Source organism: Pongo abelii, chromosome 8 (genome assembly GCF_028885655.2).
Source record: "Pongo abelii isolate AG06213 chromosome 8, NHGRI_mPonAbe1-v2.0_pri, whole genome shotgun sequence".
NCBI classification, from domain to species: Eukaryota; Metazoa; Chordata; class Mammalia; order Primates; family Hominidae; genus Pongo; species Pongo abelii.
In genome coordinates this window covers 62,259,205-62,286,517 of record NC_071993.2, presented here as the reverse complement: position 1 = coordinate 62,286,517, position 27,313 = coordinate 62,259,205, and the positions used below count along the sequence as shown (strand labels likewise).

Below are 27,313 nucleotides of genomic sequence, written 5' to 3'. Positions count from 1 at the left end.
GATAATATTTATTTTATCCAAGTTTTTAACACAAGATTTATCTTAAAATTTTTCCCTTATGTTTTTTATTTTATTATTGTATAGGTTTTTTTTCTTTCATTTTTTACGAATGTTGAATTTTATTTCATAATTGTGAATGGGACATTTTGTTAACTTTAGAAATATTCTGAGATTTCCTTTGTGTCCTGCTACACTGTTATTTTAGGTAATGTTCTATATGTGTTTGAAAAAAGTATGTATTTTCAGTGTGGTGGGTGAAAAGTCATATGCATATTAGATCAAATTATTAATTGCATTAAATATATTCTCTATATTTTTATTTATGCTTATATAGTCTGTTGATTTCTTAGAAAGTTAGATTATCCAACTGTAATAGTGAGTGTGTCAATTTCTTTTCATATTCTTGATTTTTTTCCCATTTATGTGTTTGGAAGCTAAATTTTTAGTTCCATAAAAGTTAATGTCTTTCATAGTGTTTAGGTAGAAGAATTTTCCATGTTGTTTAAATGGAATAGCTTTCTTTGTCTTCATTTCCTATTCTTTCTACAATTTCTGAGCCATTTTATATGTCTCTTTTGACTGCATATGGCTGTATGCTTAAATTTCCAATCAGAAAGACTTGTTAGGGGAATTGAGACCATCCACAATATTGTGTTTACCAGTGTACTTGGACTTGCTCTTGGCAGCACTCCTTCTTTATTATGTTTATGGATATGCATATAAATATATTATGCCTGCAATGCACTATGAAGCATTATTGCCTGGCAACATCAACCTTAGTTTTAGTTTTATTTTCCTAGTAGTTTTCTCATTTTGATTAATAACCACAGAATGTCAGTGGAAAGAGAGGCCCCTGCTCTGTGCCCTGCATTTGGGCAGGCTCTGCTTTTGTTTTGGGCAAGGAGAGTAACAAATGCTTGGAGCCCGAGCGACTGCCTCAAGCCTCCCAGGGCCTGGTAGGCCTCTTACAGGATTCTCGTTGGCTAAATGCCAATCAGTGAGTGGACAACCATCCTCTTTAGACTCTGTTCTCCCCAAGAATTAAACTGTGTCCTAATCAATCACTCTAAGGCATGACTGTGGGCAGGGGAGAGTGAAAGTGATGGGAAGAATTTGGACTTGGGACTGGGTGGTCCACTTAGGGGTGTATTACACTACTTGCCAGGCAAGTTGAAACTGAGGGATGAGAGTGAGAAAGTGAGATGTCACCTCCCTTTTTGTTCCTCTTGCACAGCTCTGACATTGGGGGACTGGGCACCCCTCTTCCAGCTGCCGCGTTTTGGCAGGAACTCTGAGAATGCTTGAACTTAAAACTGGCATTTTGGGTCTTTATGTAGTGGTATTTCCAAGTAAGGGGAATAGAGCATACTTTATTTAACAACTTTGGTGTCCTGACTTACTACTTTTAAACACTAAGATTTATGTGGGCTTCCATTGTTACTCTTACCTCAGGCCACAAATGTCATAGAAGAGCTTGGAAAAAGTTAAATTCTTGGGGAGAATAGAATAGAATCTAAAGAGGGTGATTTTTGACTCCAGTATCTCTCAGTTTTCTGTTTACGCATCTGCACCTTCTCTTCTCGTTCTGAGACAGGTGCTTATCTCTTTGGAGATGTGCTGAGGCAGAATCAGACTAACAGCCCTTGCAGGGAAGACGAAGTGAGGCGAGGTTGTTAGGTCTAGAGTGCAGAGGGGCCAGATTAGAGTAGCCCTGGTTGGTGGAAGTGTCACAGCTGCAAGGATAACCTGAGTTTCCTGTGGGTTAAGAATAGGTCATGTAAGGTCTCTGACTGAAGCCATCTTGCCAGGTCTCCTGTCAACAGTGGAGCAGTGTTGAACAGATTATGAGGGGCAAGAGAAGGACACGACCGTGCTTTTGCTGGATCTTCTGTGTCAGGGACCTGAACAAAGTTTTCCTGTCTCCCCTGCCACCACTAGCAGAGCAGTGAAGAGCAACCAATATGTCCTGAGGGAGCTGCTTTCGGAGGCCTGAAACATAGAAGGAACCAATAACCAGCATGTGTTAGAGAAACAAAAGCAAAAAACAAAATAACAGCTGTAAGTAATAAGACCTACAAATGCAAATCAATGTCTTGTTGCCCCTAAAGTCAATAGGTCCACTGTGCCTTCCCACACACTGACACACTGACACAACCACATCTGGCTTTCTTACTGGTGTAGACAGGAGGGACGAGCAGGGGGAGCAGAGAGAGAGAGAAAGAGGAAACAGGCTCCTTGAGGCATTTCTAGTCTGAGCTGACATTTCATTTTAAAATGGAAAATGACACACAAAAAAATCCAGCATGACCAGAAAAAATTATAAGCCTGATACTTGTAGTTGACAAGAGTAAGTTACCTTTCCCGTCACCAGTTCACCAGGTGCTGATAATTCAGAAAGCACATATAGTATCAGGTACTAGAAAAAGTAAATCATTCCACATTTGCCTGTTGCTAGGTTGAGGCAACTTAATTATACCTGCTGATTTCTCTCATGTCTGGACATTTTGAGTGTGTGTGTGTGTGTGTGTGTGTGTGTGTGTGTGCACATGCACTTCTGTGTGTATCTGTGCATGTATTTACAAAAGTAGAGTCTTGTATTCCAATGCCCATTTTCACTCAATCTCTTCATAGAGATTTCATTCCAACATTTGTCACAAGATATTGCACTATTTTTTTTTAGCTGTCTATCTTTACTGCTAGAAGGAGATTTTTTAGAGGAGACTCCAATTTAAATATTGCCTCTATTGTAGTGTGAGACATATAGTAGATTCTCAATAAAAACCTGTTTCTTACATTTAAGCTAGTGATAATGTTTGTACCTATTAAGGGTGCTGAGGCTATTTTCCAAGACCCAGTTTGAAGATACTTTAAAAGTAACTTTTATAGATCATCTGTTAATACTTCTGTAGCCTTTTACAGGAACAGAGGAAAAGTAAAATAGGCAGTGAGGAAGGAAGTGCTGTTATTTTTGTGCATATAGCATAGTAAATGTGTATGTACCTGGCAATTACTGGTAAATCAACATGTCAGAGAGATGTTATTTGTTACTGGCTCTCTGAGTAATTATCCCTCTAGATATAACCAGTGTTAAAGGTAGTGAAGTGCAAAATAATTGCAACAACAAGACCTATGATTCATTTCAACCAGGTTTATAGAGTAAAAGATTCTTTTTCTTAACTTTAACGTTAGCAGTTTTTTAATTGATTCTGTAATTTTACAATGGCAAAAAGGTGGTTTGCAGTGTAATTCTCTATTATTTCCATATTGCAAATTCAATCTATATTAGATATTTGATGCCATGGGTTAGCATTTTTTATTTGCAAATTAAGTATTTTGTGAACCCACCATATGTTGAATGATATGTAGAACAGGGGCATGGCGAAGCCAGAAATATTTGTGTGTGTGTGTGTGTGTATGTGTGTGGTGTGTGTGAAAAAAATATGCTAGACCAAGGTATGGAGAGTCAAACTTCCAAAACTGCATATCTCATCTGAGTACAATCCTTCTATCCAGGGAAAATTTAAGTTTGGTGGGGCTCAAACCTCATACAATTTAGGAGGCACACTTTAAGAATAACAATACAAAATTAAGAACACAACATTGGCTGGGCGTGGTGACTCATGCCTGTAATCCCAGCACTTTGGGAGGTCAAGGCGGCTGGATTGCCTGATACCAGGAGTTCGAGTCCAGCCTGGGCAACATGGTGAGACCCTGTCTCTACTAAAAATACAAAAATTAGTTGGGCATGGTGGTGGGCCCCTGTAATTCCAGCCACTTGGTAGGCTGAGATAGGAGAATCACTTGAATCTGGGAGGTGGAGGTTGCAGTGAGCTGAGATTGTGCCATTGCACTCCAGCCTAGGCAACAAGAGCAAACACTCCATCTAAAAAGAAAAAAAGAACACAACATTAAGTATCATGCCTATGCAAGTGAAGAGCCCCGAGGCTTAAGCTTCATGCGCTTCTTGGTAAATATTTCTCTTTTTATATCAAGTCAGATTTGATACTTCTCTCTGTTGGACATATTGGTATGAAATAGCTTATTAAGGTGAGCAGAGGTCTTGGCATATGGGTGGTATAGAAGATGTTGTAAAGGTGAGTGGCGAATTTCTAAGAGTTGAGATGTAAAGTATTGTTTACCACTGATAAAGACTTGTATTTATAATATGGAAATTTAGAAAATAGAGTGAAAACATCTGTTATTTAATAAGTAATGGAAAAGATCGACTATGATGACAGGAACTTACACTTCTGGCCCAGTTGGAGTAAAAGAGACCTTCTGAATGAGACAGCAAAAAAGTAATAAATGGACAGAATATATGAAGCAAAGGTTTTCAAGATACTGAACATCACACAATGAAGTACAGTGATGTTGAGGTAGGAAACAAATGAGGAAAGTCATATGATTGTGCCAGCCTACTGCTTTAAGACAGTTTCCAATGTGTAGCACAGGGAGGAGAACCCAGGTGGAGCCTGGTGAGCTTGAAAAGGAGATAAAGCTGAAACTGCAGGGAGACCATGGTGGCTAGAATGCACAGGACAAAGTACTGGAGAGAAGAGATTTGTCCAGAGAAAAGTCTCAAAAGATCTGTAGGGAGATACATTATGACAGAAGCATAGACATGTGATAGAAGCAATATGTAAAGGGATGCTTTGGGTATTTAGTAGAGGGCTGCACAGCACATGCAGGTGAGGAAATTACTACGTTTGGGAAATAACTACCCAAAATGGTTAGTGGGAACAATACCTGACACTCACACTGGGCCAGGGATAGTGCCTGTTCCTAGCTGTCAGACTGGAAATTTCATAATCATCAGGACCTTGGATAGTACTCAGGGTGTCATGCCTTAGTTGTGGAGACTAATTAGGCATAGACTAACACTGTTTGAATACCACGTCCAAAGTTGTAAAGCAAAAAATAAAGGATATAGATTATTTTCAAGTAATGTAAGTACATTCTATGAAGGAAATTAAAGAATATCTATAGAAATACAAAAGTAAATATCAAGCATCCTACATAGTAAAATTCACAATGCCTGGTGCCCAATCAAAACTAACCAAGTATGCAAAAGTGGGGAAATATGATCCATATTGAGACAAAACATGCATCAAGATAAATCCAGAACAGCAACAGCAGACAAGAACAGTAAAATAGTTATTAAGACTACATATCCTATGTTCAAAAATTAAGTACAAAGAAGACATAAAAATATAACCAAGTCAAATGCCTAGAAATGAAAAAATACTGTTTGAAATAAAAAATATACTAGATGAGATTAATGTCAGATTAGAGACTACAAAAAAGGTTAGTGAATTGGAAAATAATTATTTAAAATAAAGTAATAGAAACTATCATGAAATAAAACTAATAGATGATGAAACACAGAGAAAAAATAAAGAATGAATGGGACATTAGTGAGCTGTGGGGCAACTTCAAACATCCTATTATAAGTGTAATTGTAACTCTTAATGAAGAGAGGGAGGACAGAAAAAAAAATGAATCAATAATGGTTGATTTTTTTCAAGGAGCTCAATGAACCACAAGCACAAGAAATTGGAAGGAAACCATACAAAGGAACATCATAATCAAATTGTTTCAAACCAATGATTTTAATTTAATTGTATCATTAATAAAATGTAATTTAATTTAATTTTAAAAAACAATCTTTTTTTAACTTTTAAGTTCAGAGGTACAAGTGCAGGTTTGTTACATAGGTAAACTTGTGTCATGGGGCTTTGTTTTACAGATTATTTCATACCCCCAGGTATTAAGCCTAGTGGGTACTTAGTTGTTTTTCCTGATCCTCTCCCTCCTCCTACCCTTCACCCCTGAAAGGCCCCAGTGTGTGTTGTTCCCCTCTATGTGTCCATCATTTAGCTTCCACATATAGGTGAGAACATGCAGCATTTAGTTTTCTGTTCCTGTGCTAATTGCTAAAGATAGTGGCCTCCAGCTTCATCCATGTCCCTGCAAAGGACATGATCTCAGTTTTCTAATAGTTGTGTAATATTCCACGGTGTATGTGTACCACATTTTCTTTATCCAGTCTATCACTGATGGACATTTAGACTGATTCCATGTTTTGCTATTGTGAATGGGGCTGAAATGAACATATGCATACATATGGCTTTATAATAGAATGATTTATATTCCTTTGGGCATATACCCAGTAATGGGATTGTTGGGTCAAATAATATTTCTGGTTCTAAATCTTCGAGGAGTTGCCACACTGTCTTCCACAATGGCTGAACTAATTTGCACTCCTACCAATAGTGTAAAAGTGTTCCTTTTACTCTGCAACCTTGACAGCATCTGTTATTTTTTGACTTTTTAGTAATAACCATTCTGACTGGTATTAGATGGTATCTCATTGCAGTTTTTATTTGCATTTCTCTCATAATTAGTGATGTTGAGCTTTTTTGTATATGATTGTTACTGCATATATGTCTTCTTTTGAAAAATGTCTGTTATGTCCTTTGCCCACTTTTTTATGGGGTTGTTTTTTTTCTTTTAAATGTGTTTAAGTTCCTTACAGATGCTAGATATTAGACCTTTGTCAGATGCATAGTTTGCAAAAATTTTCTCACATTCTGTAGGTTGTCTGTTTATTCTGTTGATAGTTTATTTTGCTGTGCAGAAGCTCTTTAGTTTAATTAGATCCCATTTGTCAATTTTTGCTTGTGTTGCAATTGCTTTTGGCATCTTCCTCATTAAATTTTTGTCCATGCCTGTGTCCTGAATGACATTGCCTAGGTTGTCTTCCAGGGTTTTTATAATTTTGGGTTTTACATTTAAGTCTTTAACCCATCTTGAGTTAGTTTTTGTGTATGGTATGTGGAATGGGTCCAGTTTTAATCTTGTGCATATGGCTAGCCAGTTATCCCAGCACCGTTTATTGAATAGGGTGTCCTTTCCCCATTGCTTGTTTTTGTCAGGTTTATTGAAGATCAGATAGTTGTAGGTGTGCAGTCTTATTTCTGGCTTCTCTATTCTGCTCCATTGATCTATGTGTCTGTTTTTGTACCAGTACCATGCTGAAGAAACAATCTTAAAAACAACCAGAGAAAAAAAGACATATTACATACAGAGGAAAAATTTAAGGATGACACAAGATTTTTATACCGAGCCAGGCTTGTTATGACTGTGGCATAGTAAGCCAATCACTGAGACAACAATTTTGTCATGGAGAATAAGTTTTAGACAATAAGTAGAGCAACAAAGAGGTGGGAAAGCAGCTCTAAAATCCTCCTCCCCGATAATGGAGTTATAGGGCTCTTTATGGGATAAAGGAGAAAGGTGGTCCAAGACATGGGGAAAGGTGATTGAGAGTAAGAAAATATGAAGCAATCGATGATCTGCACAAGCATAGTCAAGCTTCATGGTTCTTCATAGGATGCATATTCACAAATTATGTAATTAGCATAATCTGAGGGTGGAGTTTTTGGCCCTCTGACATCAAAAAGTCACCCATCTACACTCACACAGGCCCATTTGAAGGGTCAGTGGTCTCAGTGGCTTGAACTGGATGAGAACTAAGTCTAAGTTCCTGAAAAACAACTTAAGTAATTGTTACCATGGTGACATATATATTAGAGATATTATGTATAAGGAAGCTAGTGGGAGTTTAGTTAAACTTGTTTAGCCACCTGACTTTTAGCTACATACGTCTTAAAATCAACTGAAAGCAAGTGATTAAAACAAGGCAGAGTAAGTTAAGTTGGGCAGGCCTAATCTGGTAAGCCTTCAGTTTTAGTATCTCATTGGAAACAATGAGAAAACATTGGAGCACGGTCTTGTGGACATATAGCTCTACACACAGCAATGAAGAACACTGGAAAGGCTTTGAAAAAAAAAAGAAAAACATAAAATACAATGAAAACATAAAACTTGTTTTATCCAAGGTGCCAGTACCTCTACTGTTTGCCTACTGCAATGCCAGGATCTCAGAGACAAATAAAAAATGTGATAGAAACAATCCCCTATATCAGTAGTTGAGAGGACAATGCAAACAAATACATCAGAGAATATTATATGAGCTCATACAATTGTGTAACATCTATCTATCTATCTATCTATCTATCTATCTATCTATCTGTCTATCTATCTATCTATCCATCCATCCATCCATCCATCCCATGGTAATGCATGACATTTATCATGGCAGGTGTCTCAGTCTGGGTTTTCGCAGAATTATATCCTAAGATGAGGGTTTGAGTGCAAGTAAATCACTTGGGAGGTGATTCCTGGAAGCACCAGCAATGAGTGGGAAAGTGAGATGGGGAAAAGGGAAAGGTAGGCCACAAATTAAAATATCATTATCAAGAAGATAAACACTGTGTGCAACTAGAGGCTAATCACACCAGGAAATTGTGGATCAGTGTACAGCAGTGGCCTCAGATGGAACCTACTCTTGTAGAGAGAATCATGGCCTTCTGAAGACAACCATGCCCTAATCTCCAGAGCCTAAGACTATGTTATGTTACATGTCAAGGGAAAATTAAGATTTCACATGTATTTAAGGTCACTAATCAGCTGGCCTTAAGATAAAGAGAATATCTTGCATTATCCAAGTGCTCCCAATATAATCACAAGGGTCCTTTAAATGAGGAAGAAGAAAACAGATGGTGAAATTCGGAGATAGATTTGAAGCTGTGGTTGGCTTGGAAGGAAGGGGGCTATAAGCTGAGAAACAGAGGAGACCTCTAGAGCTGGAAAGACAAGGAAACAGAATCTTTTCTTGAAATTTCAGAAGGAATTTAACTCTGTTACAACCTGATTTTAGCCCAATTAGACACATTTTAGATTTTATACTTTCAGAAATAGAAGATATTTGTATTGTTTTAATTTACCACTAAGTTTATGTTAATCCCTTACATTAGTAATAGTAAACTAATATACCCACTTGAGGGGTGAGGTAGTTGGGTATTTATAACACACACCATTGGTTGGTAATTGCTTCTGTATGTGGAAAGAAAGTGGCTCCTAAAAGAGAGAGAAAGCCCTTTGGTTGCTGGAGATTAGCTAATAGGATCTATAAAGGTATGGCCTGCTGGAATGTGGGCACTCCACCGACTAGTAAAATAGGCTGGCCTCCCTCTTTCTGTCCTTTCCACCCCTTCTTCATTCATCTAACATTTCTCGAGCTTTTATTATGTAACAGACTTTATGCTAGATGCTGGAAATAGAAAGACACTGTGTACATTTCTAGCCTAGAAGGTTCAACAAAGAGGAAAATGTTTACATTTCCTAGATTCTCAGTTCTAGACTCTAGGATAGATTGCTAAGATATTTTTCATCAATGAAAAGAAATACATTTTTGTTGGGTTTTTCAAAGAACATGACATGACACACCATTTTTACAAGGGATAATTTTAGTGCAGAATAAAATAGAGCAGATAAACTGTCACCCAAATGAAGAAACGCCAAATTTATTGTTCTAAGGCATCCAGAGCAAGAGATCTCTTTGGTATGAATGTGCAATACTACACACAATTATTTCTTTCTTGGATGTGAGCTAATTTCTACTGGACATTAAATTCTATAGGAAGGTGAAGATTAGTCTATCTGGATGCCTGTTTGTTTTTAATGCAGATGTTACACAAAATAAAAATGAAGAGCATCTGATAAACTCATATACAGACACTTACACACAAATCTTCTTTAGGCATATCTCAAGGTATTTTTCCTTCCTCATAATGTGCTATTTACACTTGACTCATAATCCCAGTTTCTAGGTATTTCAGAGTACCCAGAAGTTTAGCACAAATACAACAATGGTTATGCTACAGTGGAAATGAAGTAAGCAATAGATGCTATCGCAGTAATTTTTGTAATTTCTTTGTTCTTATAAATGGTCAGGCACTGCATTAAAATTTGAAAGATTGCACACTTGCAGCCTCTGGTGACTTCCCAGATTGAATGAGGTATTTCCTTCCTCATACTCTTGTAACAATCTTTAGACCTGTATTTCTCACTTCCATGTTGTAGGGTAGCTATTTATTTCATGTCTGTCCACTGCAGTAAGCCGTGTATGCTCCTCAAAGCTGGGTTTTGATAATCTTATTGTTCTTTCTCTGGCAACTAGATCATGCTTGACATATGTTACATTCTTTAAAAATATTCATCAAATCAGTGGACAAAAGAAGTTGACAAACTCAAGCAATGTATTTCATATTTATTATTTTATAGGCTTAAAGTAGACAATTTTGTTCTTTGTTGGCTGAGTTAATCACTTGTGAAAAACAGCAAAATTATATTGAATTTCAAACACATGATAACCTTCTGTTGTATTGAGCTAATCAGTGGGTGTGTTTATCTTGTTTTTACTAGTACCATGGTTTACTATGTTTTCCAAAATACTCCTTGTCATTAATTAAAACAAACCACATTATGGTACCATATAATCTATTTTCTAAATGAAAACACTCTGTGGTTTTGAAAGTTGGTTTCTGGTCTACAAACATAATAATTTTGTGTTCTTATCCTCATACTATTTGAGTCTTAGTTTTTCCATTTATACAATGGAGAAAGTAAAAATAGAAATGCAATTTTTTATTTCAGAGAGTTATTATGGGGATCAAATAAGCTAGAGGACATCAAAGCAAATAGTACATCACTTTTTCTTTTACTTTTTATTTTTTATTTATACTTAATAATTGTACATTTTGTGGGGTACATAGTGATATTTTGATGTTTTGATACATGTAATGTATCAGATCAGGGCAATTAGTATTTTCATCATTTCAAACATTTGTTATTTCTTTCTGTTGGAAACTTTAAATATCCTCCTTCTAGCTATTTGAAGCTATATATTATCATTAAGTACAGTGATCCTATAGTGCTATAGAATGCTAGAACTTTTTCCTCTTATGTAGCTGTAATTGTGTATTATTTAACAAATCTCTCCCTATCCCTCTGTTCCCCTTACCCCTCCCAGCCTCTAGTATCTTCTGTATTAAGAAAATATGGATATATGGATGAGGGGACAACAGGTTATAGATTTTGAGAGTGTGATATCTTAAAGGGAAGGAACTAGTTAATTATCCATAAATTCCTTCAATGGTGTGAATATTGCCCTTTATTAGGGCATAATTCTTAAGATTTATGCTATTGCTTTGAGAAGCACATCGAAGAGCCATGCCAAACCATTCTATAACTTTCAGGACCTTGGACAGCTTCTTTGCTTCAAGGTAGCCAAGAGGTTAAGGCAAAGACAACCCAACAGGGCAAATTTTTTTTTTCTGAAAAAGAAAGTTTGTTTTTAACCACACTGTAGCGTCGTTTATAGCCTCCTCCCAGTTCATCCTTGAATCCATAGTATATTTCTCTATACATACTCCTGGATAAGAAGAAACAAATAATAGGAAGATAAAGTTAGGTATTGTCATCAGAGCATTAACACAGTGATCTTATTTTCGTAAACTCTTAACATCATATATATATATTTGCATCTTTCTTTTTTCTTTCATTTGTTTTTAGAGATAGGGTCTCGCTGTGTCACTTAGGTTTGTCTCAAACTGCTGGCCTCAAGGGATCCTCTTGCCTCAGTCTCCAAAAACGTTGGGATTATAGGTATGAGCCACCATGCCTGGCCCAGCATCTTATGTTTTGTAGCATCCAGCCATAATGTATTTTTAAAAATTTCCTGTCTGAATTCAGGAACCCCAGGTAACTTTGCGTCAATGTTGTCTCTGATTTCCTCCACAGAGTCTCTATGTGAAATATTGTAGAGGTTATGGCTTCCACCCTAACAACAATATAACAAAAAAGGAAATTCTAAAATCTTGCTCATATCTAATGGGAGCATTTTTGGGAGGCATTGTGCACACATTGCTAGAGAGCTATGAAGGAACTGTTTCAAATGAAGAGAAATGCAAGCCTAGGCAGTATGAAATATATCTTGGTAACAGCCCTCTGTCCTGTAATTTGTCCCACTTAGTTTTCTTTTTGTTTAGATTGTCCCACTTAATTTCCTTTTGTTTAGATTGTTGGTTTTTATTTTCAGCAATGTCAAATGTAGGTAGTAATTTGATTTATAATAAGAGCTTACATCAAAATGTTTTGATAGCAGAGTCAAAGTAAATACAACCTGAGCCATCCCCAGGGAGTCATATACACGCAGACTCACATGCATGCATGAACACACACAGGAGCCACATTTGCAACTGCATTACGGATTTACAAAATTACTTGTATTTCATTCAAGACAGCTCTAATGGGTTTTACCAGATCAGAAGTGAAAATTTTAAATAAATTAATAGACAGTTTAACCCAGGTTATAGTCAGTCACTCAGGCAATCAGTCTAGCTTTGTCTGTGCATTTTAAAAACCGGCCACCCAAGTTCAGAGTGAATATAGGAACAAAAAATCAAGAAGACCACAGGTAAACATAGGCCAAAGGGTTAACCAGCCAGCCCTTACTAAAAAGGTTAGTCGTCATTATTTTGCCCCACTTCCTCATCGCCTTTCATGGTGTTTCACGAATTTTATAGGTAAATGAGTAAGGATGTGATCTCATTCACTTATCTATTCCATTTGAATATAAAACATTTTGTCTCCTTCCCAAATCTTTAATTGTATCTCGATAAAGAATTCAAGCTTCTTTGTACTTTGTAGGAGTTGGAGATTTTTTTTTGGTTGATCATGAATTATTGAAGTTCAGTGGACTGGAATTGGAACACTTGGATCGGAGATTTTATTCTGCCAATTATTACATGTGTAAATTTGGGCAAGTTAGCTAACTTTAGAAACAGTCTTCTTGTCAGTTAATGAGCGTATTATTATATCTGTAATGCCTTTCATCACACATGGCTTTTGGGGGAGTCAGATGATAAGAGTAAAAGTAACTTATAAACTGAACAAATAAAAAAAGACAATGATTTACCAACTACTTCCAACATTACTATTTAAACCATGACTTTGAGATGCTATATTTTAAGAATGAAAAAGAAAGTAATCTTTATTTTAAGAAGAGGGGCAAGGCAATAATTTTCCATAAGAAGGCACAGACACTATATACAAAATGGAATCTGTCTCAGTTTTCAGAATTTTCATTTGTTAGCTCAAGGGCAAGCTGCTTATGTTAGTTTGCAAGGACTTCCTTACAAAATATCATATAATGGGTGCTTTAAATAACAGAAATTTCTTTTCTCACAATTCTGGAGGCTAGAAGTTCAAGAGCAAGTTGTTGGAAGATGTAGTTTCTTCTGAGGACCTCTGCCTTGGCCTGCAGATGGCCACCTTCTTGCTATGTCCTCACATGATCTTTTCTTTTGTGCACACACATCTCTGGCATGTTCTTGTGTGTCCATATTTCTTATAAAGACATCAGTCTCATTGGATTAGGACCCACTCGAAGGACTTCATTTTAAGTTAATCACCTCTTGCTCTTGCTCTAAATACAGTCACATTCTGAGTTATGGATGGTTGGGACTTCAATGTATGCATGAAGGGAGCATAAATCCGTAACGTTTGACTTTTGGATCTCCAAAATCCCTGTCCTTCTCATATGCAAAATACATTCACCCTAATCCCAACAGTCCAAAATCTTTACCCATTTCAGCATCAATTCTAACTTCCAAAACTCATGTAAATATTATCTAAATCAAGTATGATGAGAGACTTGAGGTATGATTCATCCTGAAGCAAAATTTCACTCCAGCTGTGAACTTGTAAAATAGTACAAGTTCCATATATTGAAAATCCATTGCTAAGACAGGAATAGGTTGAAAATTCTCATTCCAAAAGGAATAAATATGAAAGAAGAAAGGAATCATAGATCCCTAGCAAGTTTCAAACGTAACAGACTAAATTCCATTAGATATTAAGGCTCAGTAGTAATCCTGTTTGGCTTAATGCCCTGCGTTCCAGGCCCACTGGGGTGGTGGCTCTGCTTTGTGGGTCCACCGGGACAGCAATGTTGCCTTAGCCCTGGGAAATAGCATCGTCTTCTGATGCCTTGAGTGACAGTCCTGTCTCTGTCATCCTGGGAAGTGGCAGCCTGGTCCACTGAAGCTAAGGAGGTGCCCCTCATTCTGAAATCAAGAAAGAGACATCCTTGGCTTTCCATCCTCCCACCAGACCTGGGCCCATGGTGAGAGTGGCAGTCCCGCCAATCTCTGAATAGCTTCTGGGGTCATTCTTTCACTTCCTTGATGATGGATAACATATGTTTACAGCCGTTTAACTCGATTAAATGGCTATAGAATTCTCCCATCCTGTAGAATTCCAGTATTCCAATAGCCTTTATTTATTTGGGGCTATGTCTGTCCCCTTTAGTCCAAGCCGACAGTGTTTCTGCTGATATAAGCCCATATTTATTCCTGGCTTCTGCTGAGATAAGTGATTAGATCTATGAGTCACATCCATAATTTCTTTATGGAGTAATTGTCCAGCTACATTCTTGGTTTTCTTTCCAAAACATACTTTTTAATTTTTTTTCAATAGGAATAAGCTGATAATTATTCAAATATTCAAGTTCTGGTTGCTTTTTGCTTAACAATTTCTTCTTCAATAATCTCTCTCCTCTTGCAGTTTACTATAAGCAGTAAGGAGAAACTAGACTGTACCTTCAACACTTTGCTCAGAAATTATTTCAGCTGAATACCCAGGTTTGTCACTTACAATTTCGACTTTCCACAAAACACTAGGACACAGTTCAGCCAATCTGTCTGCCATTTTATGGTGAGTGTTGTCTTTCCTCTAGTGTCGAAAAATATATTTCTAATTTTCACCTGAGGCCACAACAGCAGCAAGCACATTTAATGTCCATGATTTTACAGACAGTTTGTTCAAGGCAATCTAAGCTTCCTCTAATCTGTGCCTCAAACCTCTCACAGCCTCTACTCATTACTTCTAAAGCTGCTTCCACATTTTTAGGTGTTCAGTTCTATAGCATCCCACATCGTGGTACCAAAATCTGTATTAGTTTTCTGGGGCTGCCATAACAAAATACCACAGATAACAAAAATGTATTTTCTCATGGTTAGGAGACTAGAAATTCAGGATCAAGTTTCAGCAGGCCTGAGCCTCTCTTCTTGGATTGCAGGTGGCCATCTTCTGTCTCTGTTCCCACGTGATCTTTCCTTTGCACCTGAGCATCCATGGCAGTTCTTTTTTGCCTACAAATTTCCTCTTCTTACAAGAACACCAGTAAGTTTGGATTAGGGCCCACCCTAAGAGCCTCATTTTTACTTAATCACCTCTTTAGAGGACCTGTCTCCAAATACAGTCACATTCTGAGATTCTGGGAGTTAGTGTTTCAACATATGAATTTTGGGAATACAGTTTCATAACTTAACAATAAATGAACAATTTGAGCTTAACATAATGATGAATTATGACTTAGGAAGAAGCATAGCCTTAGCCCGTGTAACACTGTTGTATATCATCACTATGAAAGGACTGGCGTCTTAGTGATTTTAAAACCGTGTTTCCCTGAGTCTCGGGCAGTGAGTCAGGAGGGCTATGTAGACTGTGTCCATGGTTAGGTGGAGATGCTGATGGGTTTCGGCTCTCAGACCTGTTGGACACAGATGTACCACACCAGGGGAAAGTGCTAAATTGCTTGTAAATTCACTGGCACTCCAATACTCTGTCCATGTCTGGAAATAAATGAACACAGAGTCTGTGATCATATTAACTGAACCAAACATTTGGCTAGGAATATCAGACGATAAAACTGAGTAATTAAAATAAAAATTGTTCTAGAATACCTAGAATGCACAGCAGTTGCTCCTTTTCTTAAATATTGATGGCCTTACACAATGGTGTTCACAGCACACCCCTCTTTATCTTGGGGATGCTTTCTCTGATGGATGGGCTTCAAAATTGCTAATACACAAATTACTCATATTTAGACATTTGTTCTTTTAGGTGCCAGACTGTTTTCTTTTGGAATGTATTTTTGTGTGATGCAATTTGACACCTAAATCTTAGCATTAACTTTTAAAGGATGAATGTTGATATATTGGTTCTCTTTTTTTATAATTTCTTGTATGACAAAGTAATTACTACCTACTGTGTTCCAGGCACCACACTAAGTGCTATTAATGTAGCCGTGAATTTACATTGTCTTCACCAAGGGTATCATAATCTAATTTAAAGTATTTTTTCCTCCTGTAGAAATACGTTCTTCCATGTATAAAGGCACCTAAAATGTTGTACAGCTCAGTTAAGCTTAGTATCTTTCTTGTTTTACTCAATCTCAGTTTATAACTGTTGTAGATTAAATAATGGCCCTTCAAATATGTCCACATCCTGATCCCCAAAACTTGTGAATGTTTCCTTTTAATGCTAAAACAATTTAAACATGTGATTAAGGATCTTGATATTGGGAGATTATCCTGGATCATCCTGGTGAACTGCTACAATCACAGTTGTTTTTTTGAAAAGAAATAAAGAAGGTTCAAAGAAGAAGAGAAGGTGGCAAGGTGATAATGGAAGCAGAGATAGGAATGAGTCACTTTGAAAAAGGAGGAGGACCCCAAGCTAAGGAATATAGGCAGCCACTAAAAAGCAGGGAAAGATTCTCCCTTCAGAGTCCCCTGAAAGAATCAACCTTTTTGGTACCATGACATTAACTCAGAGAGACCATTTTTGAACTTCTAACCTCCAGAATTGCAAGATAATAAAATTTTGTTATTTTAAGCCACTGAAGGTTGTGGTACTTTGTCATAGTAGCAACAGGAAACTAATAGAATCACATTAATAATCACCAGTACACTCAAAATCGTTTATCTACATTCTTCTTTACAATCTGCTCCCATATACTATTACCACTGTTATTAATTTATCCATCTTAATTGTAATCCTTCCTTCCCTATTTGCATCATGCCCTTAATTTAGAAACTTGATATTCCACTTGAAATGTTATGGTCAGTTTCCAAATGGTATCTCTGTTTTCAGCCTCACTCCTTCCAAACTTTTCTCCAGATTGTTTCCAAAATTTTCTCATAAAAGCCAAATATGAACTTTTTTCTTCTTAAAATCCTGTGATACCTCATGAGCTTCCTTCCTGTTTGCCAAACTCCTTTTCACTCTTCAAGAGGCAGTTTAAATATCTTGTTTTCTGTGACTCTTTCCACAGACATAAATGTTTGCAATATCTTCTATGTTTCAAAGGCATCTTGAATATATTTTCTTGGAAATTCCTATTGTATCTATCGAGACAGATAGATATAGAGATAGATGCATTCCAGGGCAGCCTGTCTGTTGTATTATTATACATAAACAAAAAGACTCAAAAGGATAAGTAATAAAATATGTTAACTGCAAATTCCTTCTGGAGGTAACATTATAAAATATGTGCTAATAACAGGAGAAAAGAAACAGTGAAAAAATACAAAAGGGTATTTTCAAAATATGTTTTTCATAAACAGCAAAGGCTTTAGAGGAGATACGTTACAATGCCCAGATAATATAAAGGAAACACGGTATGCAAAGATTTACACATGTATGTAGACATATCAGGGAAGGGACAAGAGAACAGGAAGATAAATACAATAATAGTTAACATCCATTGTGTGCTTTCCATGAGCCAATACTGTTCTAAGGGCTTTCAGGTTAATTCACTAAACAATCCTTTGAGACAAGTGTTGTTAATAACCACTTTTAAAGTTGTTATGGAGACTGAGCACAACATTAATGCAACTAGGAAGGGATTTGAACTCAGAAAGTCTGTTTCCAGAGCTTATTTTCTTATCCAATATGCTTTACCATCTCAGCTGGAGGGTTTTCCACTGCTGCTGGATAGGCTCTTCTGAAAGTGACCTAGGCCAAGCCATGATGGCCAAAGTGGCCCAAGCTCATCTTCAGAGATGTTCACTGGATGGTGTTGTTCTTATTTTTCAACTCCAAACTCGGCCTGTAATTCTCACCAATTTCAAATCTGCAATCACTTAAGTCTATAATCGCTATCAATGATATTTCTAACACATCCCAGCAATTCTTAAACATGTCTCTCCTTATTGTAAGAACTCCTAATTCCATGAGTGATTATTAATGCAAGGAGAGAGATGAGAAATTACCTTTGGGGATATAATTGAAAAGTGAGTAGGAAGCAGGCAGAGGAAGATGAAGTAGTGACAGAGATTGTGTTGTGAGTAATGCAGATACTTTCAATAGGATATGCCCAAGTTTTAAGTGTGTGAATTTTCGATGCTTCTCTTTATCCTGCATTGTGTCATATAGCATGAATCACCCACATGAGTGGGTCATCAAATCAATTTTGTGGATCACAATTAGCCTTTGATAAAGGAAAATAGAGTAGAATGAAACAGAAGGGCATAATATATACCATAACGTAGCATAGGTATATTTGCATAAATCTGTATCAGTCATTTCACACTTTGCAAAAATTACTGCAACAAGTGGTAAGTCACAGTGCCAGAGAGCCAATTAGTAGAGGGAGTACACTGAAGATGCCCACTGAGTAGAATGGCTTGTTTTGTCTTTTTAAAATTAACTTCTTATTTGATTTTTTGGCCTGGGAGGATCACTTTGATCATCACTGTAAAGAAAGGGCACAGTTTATTTCATATTAACATAATTATTAGTTAATTGTGAGATGAAGCCAGGAATTATTTTTCTATCATGAATAAAAGTATTGAGATTTTTCAGTCAAGTTTCAGGCTGCAAAATTAGGCTGTTTTTCAGAAAGAACATTATCAAATTTGCAGCTGCAACATTTTAGTAAATGTAATACTAGTGCCCTTAAAATTAACTGATATATTATTAAAAAGAAAAAATTATGAATTTAAAAATGTAGAGGTATGTTTTAGTTCAGCTGAAGGATTTCAAAATGTAAATAGTGAAAACATTGAGAAAAATATTGACAAATTAGCAACAGTGTCAATTTCAGGCAAAAGTTTAAAATGAAAAATTTAGTACAAATCATGAAAACTTAGAATACTCAAAATCATTTTAATCAAATATGAAAAATCCAGTGGAAATGACGCCTGTGTTTATGTAATGATATTTTGCAAATAAAACCTTAAAACTTTCAAAATTAAAATGATACTTGGAAATAAAGGTTACTCTACTTACCATGACTTTTAATTATTTGTATGGAAGGAAAAATATAAATTCATTGGCACAATGTCTTATTCATTTGAATTTTTTATTTTATTTTAATTTTTTTGAGACAGTCTTGCTCTGTCACCCAGACGAGAGCACAGTGGCATGATCATTACCATCTTGATCTACTGGGCTAAAGTGATCCTCCTGCCTCAGCCTTCTGACTACAGGTGCGCTCCACCATTCCCAGCTAATTTTATTTTATTTTATAATTTGTAGAGACAAGTACTCATTACATTTCCCAGGCTGAACTTGAACTCCTGAACTTAAGTAATCCTCCCACCTTGGCCTCCCAAAGTGCTGGGATTCCACAACCTTTCATATAAAATTTCTACTATTGCATAGTTACAGCATCATTGTGTGTTTAAAAAAATAGCACATATAACTTTGAAAACTATATTACCCTGTATAAATGCCATAGTGTGTGTGTGTGTATTTTATTTTCTAAGAGGGAGTCTTGCTCTGCTAGCTCTTGTTGCCTAGGCTGGAGTGCAGTGACGTGATTTCGGCTCACAGCAACCTCTGCCTCCCAGGTTTAAGCAATTCTGCCTCAGCCTCCCAAGTAGTTGGGACTATAGGCGCACGCCACCACACCCAGATAATTTTTGTATTTTTAGTAGAGACATGGTTTCGCCTTGTTGGCCAGGCTGGTCTCGAACTCCTGACCTCAGGTGATCCGCCTGCCTCAGCCTTCCAAAGTTCTGGGATGACAGGCGTGAGCCACCACGCCTGGCCTATTTTTAAGAACAAATTATCTGACAGAAATAAAACCTTTATTTTTTAACACGATATCCCATTTTGTAACTTTTAGAAACAATGACTGCTATAGTGATACAATCCAGTATAAATAGGCAAATCAACCTGATGTGAGAAATGACATTCAAGAGTGTGTAAAAATGCTAGCTAATGGCAAATGACAAAATGGCTTTTGGAGGGTATGTAATGTAGTTAAAATTTGATTAAATGTTCTTTGGAATTGGATAAGAGCATTGTTGATCAATATGAATGACACTGGTAAAATGATATATGAGTTACAATTGAGAGAGCAAAAAATGTGACTAGGAAATTATTAGAAGCTACTAATAATGAGCTCTTTGAAGTCACTTGTTAAATTTATCTTAGAGCTTTGATATCCAAAGAAATTTAGCTGCCTTTCATGGATGGGGAAAGTAAGTGAAAAATATTTGTTTTATTAAAGGAAGCTCATTGAAATGTTTTTGATATATTTTGTCCAGAGATTGGTGCTATGCATATCCATATTTTCTACCATCCTGACATTCTTAGATTGTCATGACCAACAATACTGAGCAAAGGTGTCTAAGAATCAAGATACAAGATTCACTTTTTGGTTATTGTTGGAGAATAATCTCATATAGTAAGTAATTTCTAAGACAATATTTGGGTTAAAATGGCAGATTTAATAAACTAGGAAAACAAAGAAAAAACCAAAATGCATTTCAATATATTGACCATATCCAAGGGTGATAGTGTAGTGTTTTGATGTTTAATTTACAGAAATGCTCTGAAATAAGTATTGCTATCCTGCTTTCTTAAGTAAATGGTCTAGAGGTCGTATGAGTTAGCCCAGCTCCACTACCATGGAGCAAGTTAATTTGTAAAGATAAGATCTGAACTCAGTTCAAATAAGGCTCTGAAAGCTATGTTAAGGCCTCTCGCTGCCCTCCCTATGTAAGTAAGAAATGTGAGGAAACCAAGATTTACTCATTAAGTATGCCCTACTTTGATATATTTTCCCAGATTAGAGGAACAGATGGCTCTTAGTGGTGGTTTTTGTTGTTTTCATAGTTATTGTTATTATTATTGCTAATGCCTACCTATTTTCCCTATCAAATGAATCAGGAAGCTTTGTCCAGTCCCTCTTAATTAAATGCAGTGAAAGAAATGGGATATCAATCCAATACATAGAGCTCAGCTTGTCCTGAGAGTCAGGGTGCCTAGAGAATATTTGATATGCCATGAGTTGTACAGTGTTATAATGGGCCCTGAGTTAGTGTTTTGTGTATAGTGTTCGTGGTAGAGTCCTGTCTCTTCCCAGATAAGTGTGTGTTATATAGGATATAACAGTAAGTAGACATAAGTGCTTTTTTTATTATTAGAAGGCTGATAAGAAGCAGAGAACTTGTGGTCTTAGCAGCCCACATTAAGGAATGCAGGTTCTATTTAAGTGCAATGGTAAATCAATGATGGATTTCCAAACCCGGATGTACTTTTTTTTTTTTTTTTAAGGAAAAGAAAAACCTTTGTTGTTGCATAAGGAAAGGCTGGGTAGAAGAACAGAGTTAAGGGTGGGAGGCCAGTTAGGAGACTGTTGAAGTAACGCAAGTGAGGCATTATAGTGGAATGGACTAGGGTGGTTAGAGCAGAAATGAAATTACACTCTCTGTATATTGTGGGGGTAGAATTAATCAAATAGGACATCTGAATATATTAGATGGGGTGAGGGAAAATGGACTAATCAAAGATAACCCTTATTTCTGGCTATAGGAATAGGATATTGTCATTGACTACACTGGGAGACTTCGAGTACGGAGAGTTTTTTTGGATTGTGGAAAATTAAGGGTTCTGTTGGAGATGCACGTTAGAAAACTAAGTGAACTTGCTAAGTATAGAGTTGGAGATTAAAGCAAAAGTGTTATCAGTCTATAGATAGTTAGAGTTAGTGTGTAGACCTCTAGTATAAGATCACCTAGGAAAAGATATAGATGGTGAAGAAAAGAGGACCCAGTCCCATACCTTAAAGTACATTGACATTAAGAAACTGGACAGAGAAAGAAGAAATAGCAAAGAAACACAAAAGTGACTGTGATGCAGAGATAGAATCAAGGAGAGATTTGAGGTTTACTTACTATATTAAATGTGGAGAATTTGAAGATGAATCTAAAAAATATTTGTCTGTTTTCTCCGAGGGAATATTTTTATGGTTCATTTATAAAGTCATCTGTATTGTTTTATGTGAGAAAACTGGTTTCATTGGTTCTTTAGATTACTTACTGTCATTTTTGGATTTGAGGTCATAGGAGCCCAGAGGCAAAACTCTCAGTAGGAAGCATCAGTCCTGTCAATACTGCTGTGAGGCTGAGTAGAAAGATGAGAAGTGAGAACTTTTTCTTTTGGTGACCAACAAGTTATTGATGGCCTTGAGAAAAATGCGACTCTGGAGATGTGTCTGCAGAAGCTGGACTGTAGTTGGTGAAAAAATGGACAGGAAATGAAAAAATGGAAAAAAAAATCTCTCCAGAAGGTTGACCACGAAGAGGAGCAGAGAAATGAAGTATAAATTAGGAGAAGGCTAGTTGTTCAGGGGGCAAATTTTTTACAGTAGGAATGTTATAGTTCATGTATGAAACTTAAGGGACTGATGCTGGAGAAAGTTTGAAGAGGCAAAATATACAAAGAGGAATGTTTGGATGGTCCTTGAGAAGGTGTTTGCAGCAGAGTTTGTAGTCCAAGAAGTGATTGTCCGTATCTTTACTCTTTAGATCTCAGTGTTCTCATCTGTAAAACAGTGGAGTAGCTGTGGATTATTTCCAAGCTTCTTTGTGACTTGAATATTCTACAAATTTATTACTGTTAGTCATGCATATGCTATTAAGCAGTGATGAACATGGGAGATGTATCCTGAGGCTGTTTACTCTCATATTAAAAGTGGAGAATTTGAAGATAAATCTAAAAGATACTTAAGTCTATTTTCTCCAAGGGAGTATTTTTATGGTTCATTTATGAAGTCATCTGTATTGTTTTATGTGAGAAAACTGGTTTCATTGTTCTTTAGATTACTTATCCTCTTGTAGAAACTGTAACTTTTTTGAAGTTTGAGGCTGCAACATATTCACATTGGTTTTATTGTTTTAATCTTATTTTCACTGCTTTTGCCATCTAACCATAAGATACTGGTGCAGTAAGGAGAATTAAGTAAGATAAATTTATTAACAGCAGTAAGTATCTTGAAGACATACCCATTTCAGATGTATGTTAATGACCATATTTTTTACTCTACTATGCTGGAAGGTTTTTGATGGAATTCTCGGAAAAGAGACATATAGCAGCCATATAAATAACAATTACAGAGAGTATTATTGGTATTTATGCTGAAATACCTTTTATATTGTCTTTAATACTTGAGTAGAAATTAATTGAATTATATTTGTCAAGGTAACTTTTTCCTCTTAAGAAAAATCCCGTTGCTAAAAATTTAAAGAAAATAAACCTAGTATTTCCCCCCTACTAGTAAAATGCAAGTTTACATATTAAACTCTTGCTTTGCAAATGTTAAATTGGTTGAAGTGAGTCAAATTGGCAATTTGTTTGCAAGTAGAATGTATGTGAGAAGCTGAGTCAAAAATTTGAGAAGCCTCCATTGCTCTTTTCAACTTACATGGTACTAATTTATGCAAAGGGAAGGCACATCAGGTGTGTCATGACCTGGGCTGAAACCTATGTCCATAGAACCAGGAAGAGTTGGGCATGGGAGATAGCTGGTTGATGGAAACTTTCAAGCTGATATTTCAGTGTTAATTATTGTCTTCAATATGTACATTGTTTCCAAGAATCATATTTTGCTTTATCAAATGGATGCATTATTATATTTTGTTAATATCTCTGATCCTTTTTTGTTCAGAAAACGGTTATTATCTCAAAAATCATAGGATTTGAGAAAGATTACATGATATAAGAAGTATAAATTGTAGATCATAGAACTTGGCACCTAGTAAGCACTCTGTCTCAACACTCATGCTCAAAGGCTGTTAATGAGATCTGAATCTGGTGGTTTTACAGGCTACAAAACTACAATGATTTGTGAATACATGAGTCTATGTTAGAATATTAATGTGGAAATAATCTGGAGTGCATACACTGTGTGGGTCCTCCAAAGGTATGGTTTATTGTAGGCATAATTAACCAACCTTCCTTACTCAGAAAATGGAAACAGCCAGTTAGGGTTTTTAAAATATAAAAGCCTATTTACCAGTTCTGTGATGAGATTTTTTTTAAAAAATCCAAACAAAAACAAAACAAAATGAAAACCACTCATGATTTAGCTTGTTTGGATTGCTATTTGATGGTATTTAATAATAATACAAATAATTACCTCTGAACAAAGTTAATTTAGTATACATTTTGCTGCTACTTTTATCTTAAGTAAAATAATATCTATCACCCATTAATATTTTAAAGAGGTAGCTCTTTATTCTCCAGAGTAAACTATGTAAATTCCCAAGAACCAATGATTTCCGTAATTATTAAAGAAATATTATATCATAGTTTCTGAGCATTAGTCACAGAAAAACTCCTGAGATTAGATTGAGACAAAGTGTCATGCTTTACTTTTTTACTTTACTTGGCTAGGATTCTCTTATTAGAAACATACCTATTGTATTGTTATTTTCAAGCAAAGAAAACAAAATTCCATTGTAAGTTGGGTTCTTCCACACTTAATATAAGCAAAAACTGTCATTTTTTCATTACTGTAAGCTGATTGAAAATTGAAACTGAACAATCTAGCTGTTCCAAATAATATTTTTAAAAATAAAATTATTTTTTCTTTGAGTATATATTTTATTTATCAGAACTCACTAAAGGATTGTATGTGGAAAGAATGTTGGTTTATAATTTAGAAACAACTTTTTTAGAGATATTTGCATTTGCAACATAATGGAAGTTGATCTCATAGTTGTAATTGTCAATAACTGTACTTGAGACTGTATCCACCCTTGCTCATTTCTTACACTGCACTCCTGGGGAAGTGGAAGAACATTGGCCATGTCTCCTTTTGCTGGGCATAAGAAACATATATAAATAGATAAGTTATAAATAGATAGTTTCAAGTAAATAATGTGTTCTCTTAAGCTCACAATGATGACTTTTATAACAAATAATTTCTACCATAACAAATGGTTTCTTTGCATTATTGCAAATACAGATTTCAGCAATAACTCTTTTAGGTTCCTTTTCTAACACTGTGGATGAGCTAGAATGACTCTCTTTGTCCTCTCCTTCAGAGGTCTCTCCTGTCACCTCCTCTTTTTCTGTCTTCCCATTTAGCTTAGGGGTCTCCATTCTATAGGCTCTCTCACACCATTGTCACAGCTGTACTGTGATCCAATATAGACTTTCTCTGTATGATAGCAACCCCTATTGAGTGCCAGCAAATACGAGTCCTGCAAGATGCCCAAAGAATAAAAGAGATCTATGGTCAACAGTTTAGCCATCTTACAGGGTCAGGATTCCATTCATATATGAAAGTCTTTGTGAGACTTGCAGTAATGAAACCTGTGATTAATCTATACTTCCCTAAATTACCTTATCATGTGTTTTAGAATAGATATTTCTAGTCTGAGAACCTAGTTATATTGGAATACTTTGGGAAATGTCATGTTACTATTTGAATAGTGAGAAGTTATCTCTTCATTTAGAAGAGGTAACCTAGACTAAGAATGATTGATATCACCCATCAGATTTCATCTGCTTAATTTTTCAGTTCTATGCATTTAACAATAGAAAGTTTAAAAAGAGCCATCCTTCAATGTGTTTAGCATTATAATAAAAGAACATAGGAAAAATATAGTCTACTGTTCTCATTTTACAGTTGTTGAAACTAAAGCCTAGAGAGAGGATATTAGTTGACCATGAGCACACAGCTTAGTTTAAAGTAGCTGAGGTGTGAGTTGTTTTTTATTTTATTTTCTTTTTGAGACAGGGTCTTGCTCTCTCACCTAGGCTGGAGTGCAGAGGTGTGATCGTAGCTCACTGTAACCTGGGTTCAAATGATCCTCCTGCCTTAGCCTCCTGAGTAGCTGGGACTACAGATGCATGCCACCACAACCAGCTAATTTAATTTTTTTTTGTAGAGGTGGGGTCTTGTTAGGTTGCTCAGGTTGGTCTTGAACTCCTGGCCTCAACTGATCCTCCCACCGTGTCCTCACAAAGAGGTGGAATTACAGGCATAAACCATGCACCCAGTCAAGATTGTGATCCAAATTCTTATTTTCCAATTCCAAATTTAGTGTCAAGTCTACAAGTTCAAACTACTTTCATTAAAAGAGAACCATAGTTACAATAATCTTGATAGAACCCGCAGCTTTTTGTAAATGGTTTTATTTGTAATAATATTTTTCTGTTTGTAGTATGTTTCTTGTGAATCACATAGAAGTGCAGAAGCATTGAGAAAGCCCATGAAGCTGGGTTTTTGTACATTTGTGCATATAGCAGATTGAACCCCTCTTTTGCTATTTAATATAGTATGAAGATTTCCCCAGTGCTATACTTACTTTCCAAAAACATCATTTTTTCTTTAGACAATTTCCTATTGTTGTTTCCAAAGTTTTGCTATTTAAAACTGTATTTTACCAAACGTACTAAAAATGTAATTGCTGGGTCAAAGAATAACACCATTTCTAGGGTTTTTCTCTGTAATGACAAATTATACTCTAAAGTGTTATCAGTTTCATTCCTCTCAGTAGTGTATGAGAAGAAACTTGTTTATTTTTTACAATCAAACATAGTATCTTCAAATTGTCCAGAATTCTGAGATTACTTTCTTTACTGTTGACTATGTAAAATAGTAACTTGAAATGCTTTTTATGCCTCTTGGATTTCTCCCTAATATCTCTATTTCTGTTGACAATAATGAAGTTTTCCATTTATGATTTAAATTGCCATTATTATATATAAAACATCTGTTTGAAAGTTTAAATTAGATATTGTGTTAAGCTGAAAGATAATATTTAAAAAAATCATTGAGCATTTACCATATTTAACAATGTTCCCAGTTTATCCTCTCTTCTTTTAAACCTGACTTTCTGGTACTTGAGCTTTTGTTTATTCTTTCCTGGTTAGGTGAAGTATGCCTTTAACTGCTTTTTTTTTTTTTCCTTGCATAAAGGATAGTATGTTGAATAGTTGGAAAGAATTTGCATATGAGATAATAGCTTTCTATTGCTCCTATACATTGTCAAGTGATCAAGAATATGCTGGATACTCATTCTTGGTTCATAGTTTTCTTTTTCTCAAAAGAGTGGAGTATTTTCATTTTCATTATTTTCTGGTGTCTGATTATATAGAAGTCCAATTTGAAGCAAGTCCAATTTGATCAAGTTCTTTTAACTTAACTTTTGGATACTTGTAGAATTTTTTAAATCTTGAAAAATTATTGCCATTATTTTAATAGGATTTACTTTTTGCTTCTTCATAATTCTATTTTTATGGTAGCTCTTGAGTT

General features: G+C 35.9%; 1 protein-coding gene and 1 long non-coding RNA gene across 15 annotated transcripts in view; both read left to right on the top strand.

Moving 5' to 3' along the window:
* The window catches only part of NRG3 (neuregulin 3), a 1,113,017-nt gene that overhangs the window by 93,903 nt on the left and 991,801 nt on the right, over positions 1 to 27,313 (top strand). The window lies entirely within an intron of this gene.
* Positions 113 to 21,316, top strand: LOC134762047 (uncharacterized). Its single transcript, XR_010141534.1, has 2 exons — positions 113 to 19,244; positions 20,310 to 21,316. It is a non-coding gene; the product is annotated as an uncharacterized LOC134762047 (long non-coding RNA).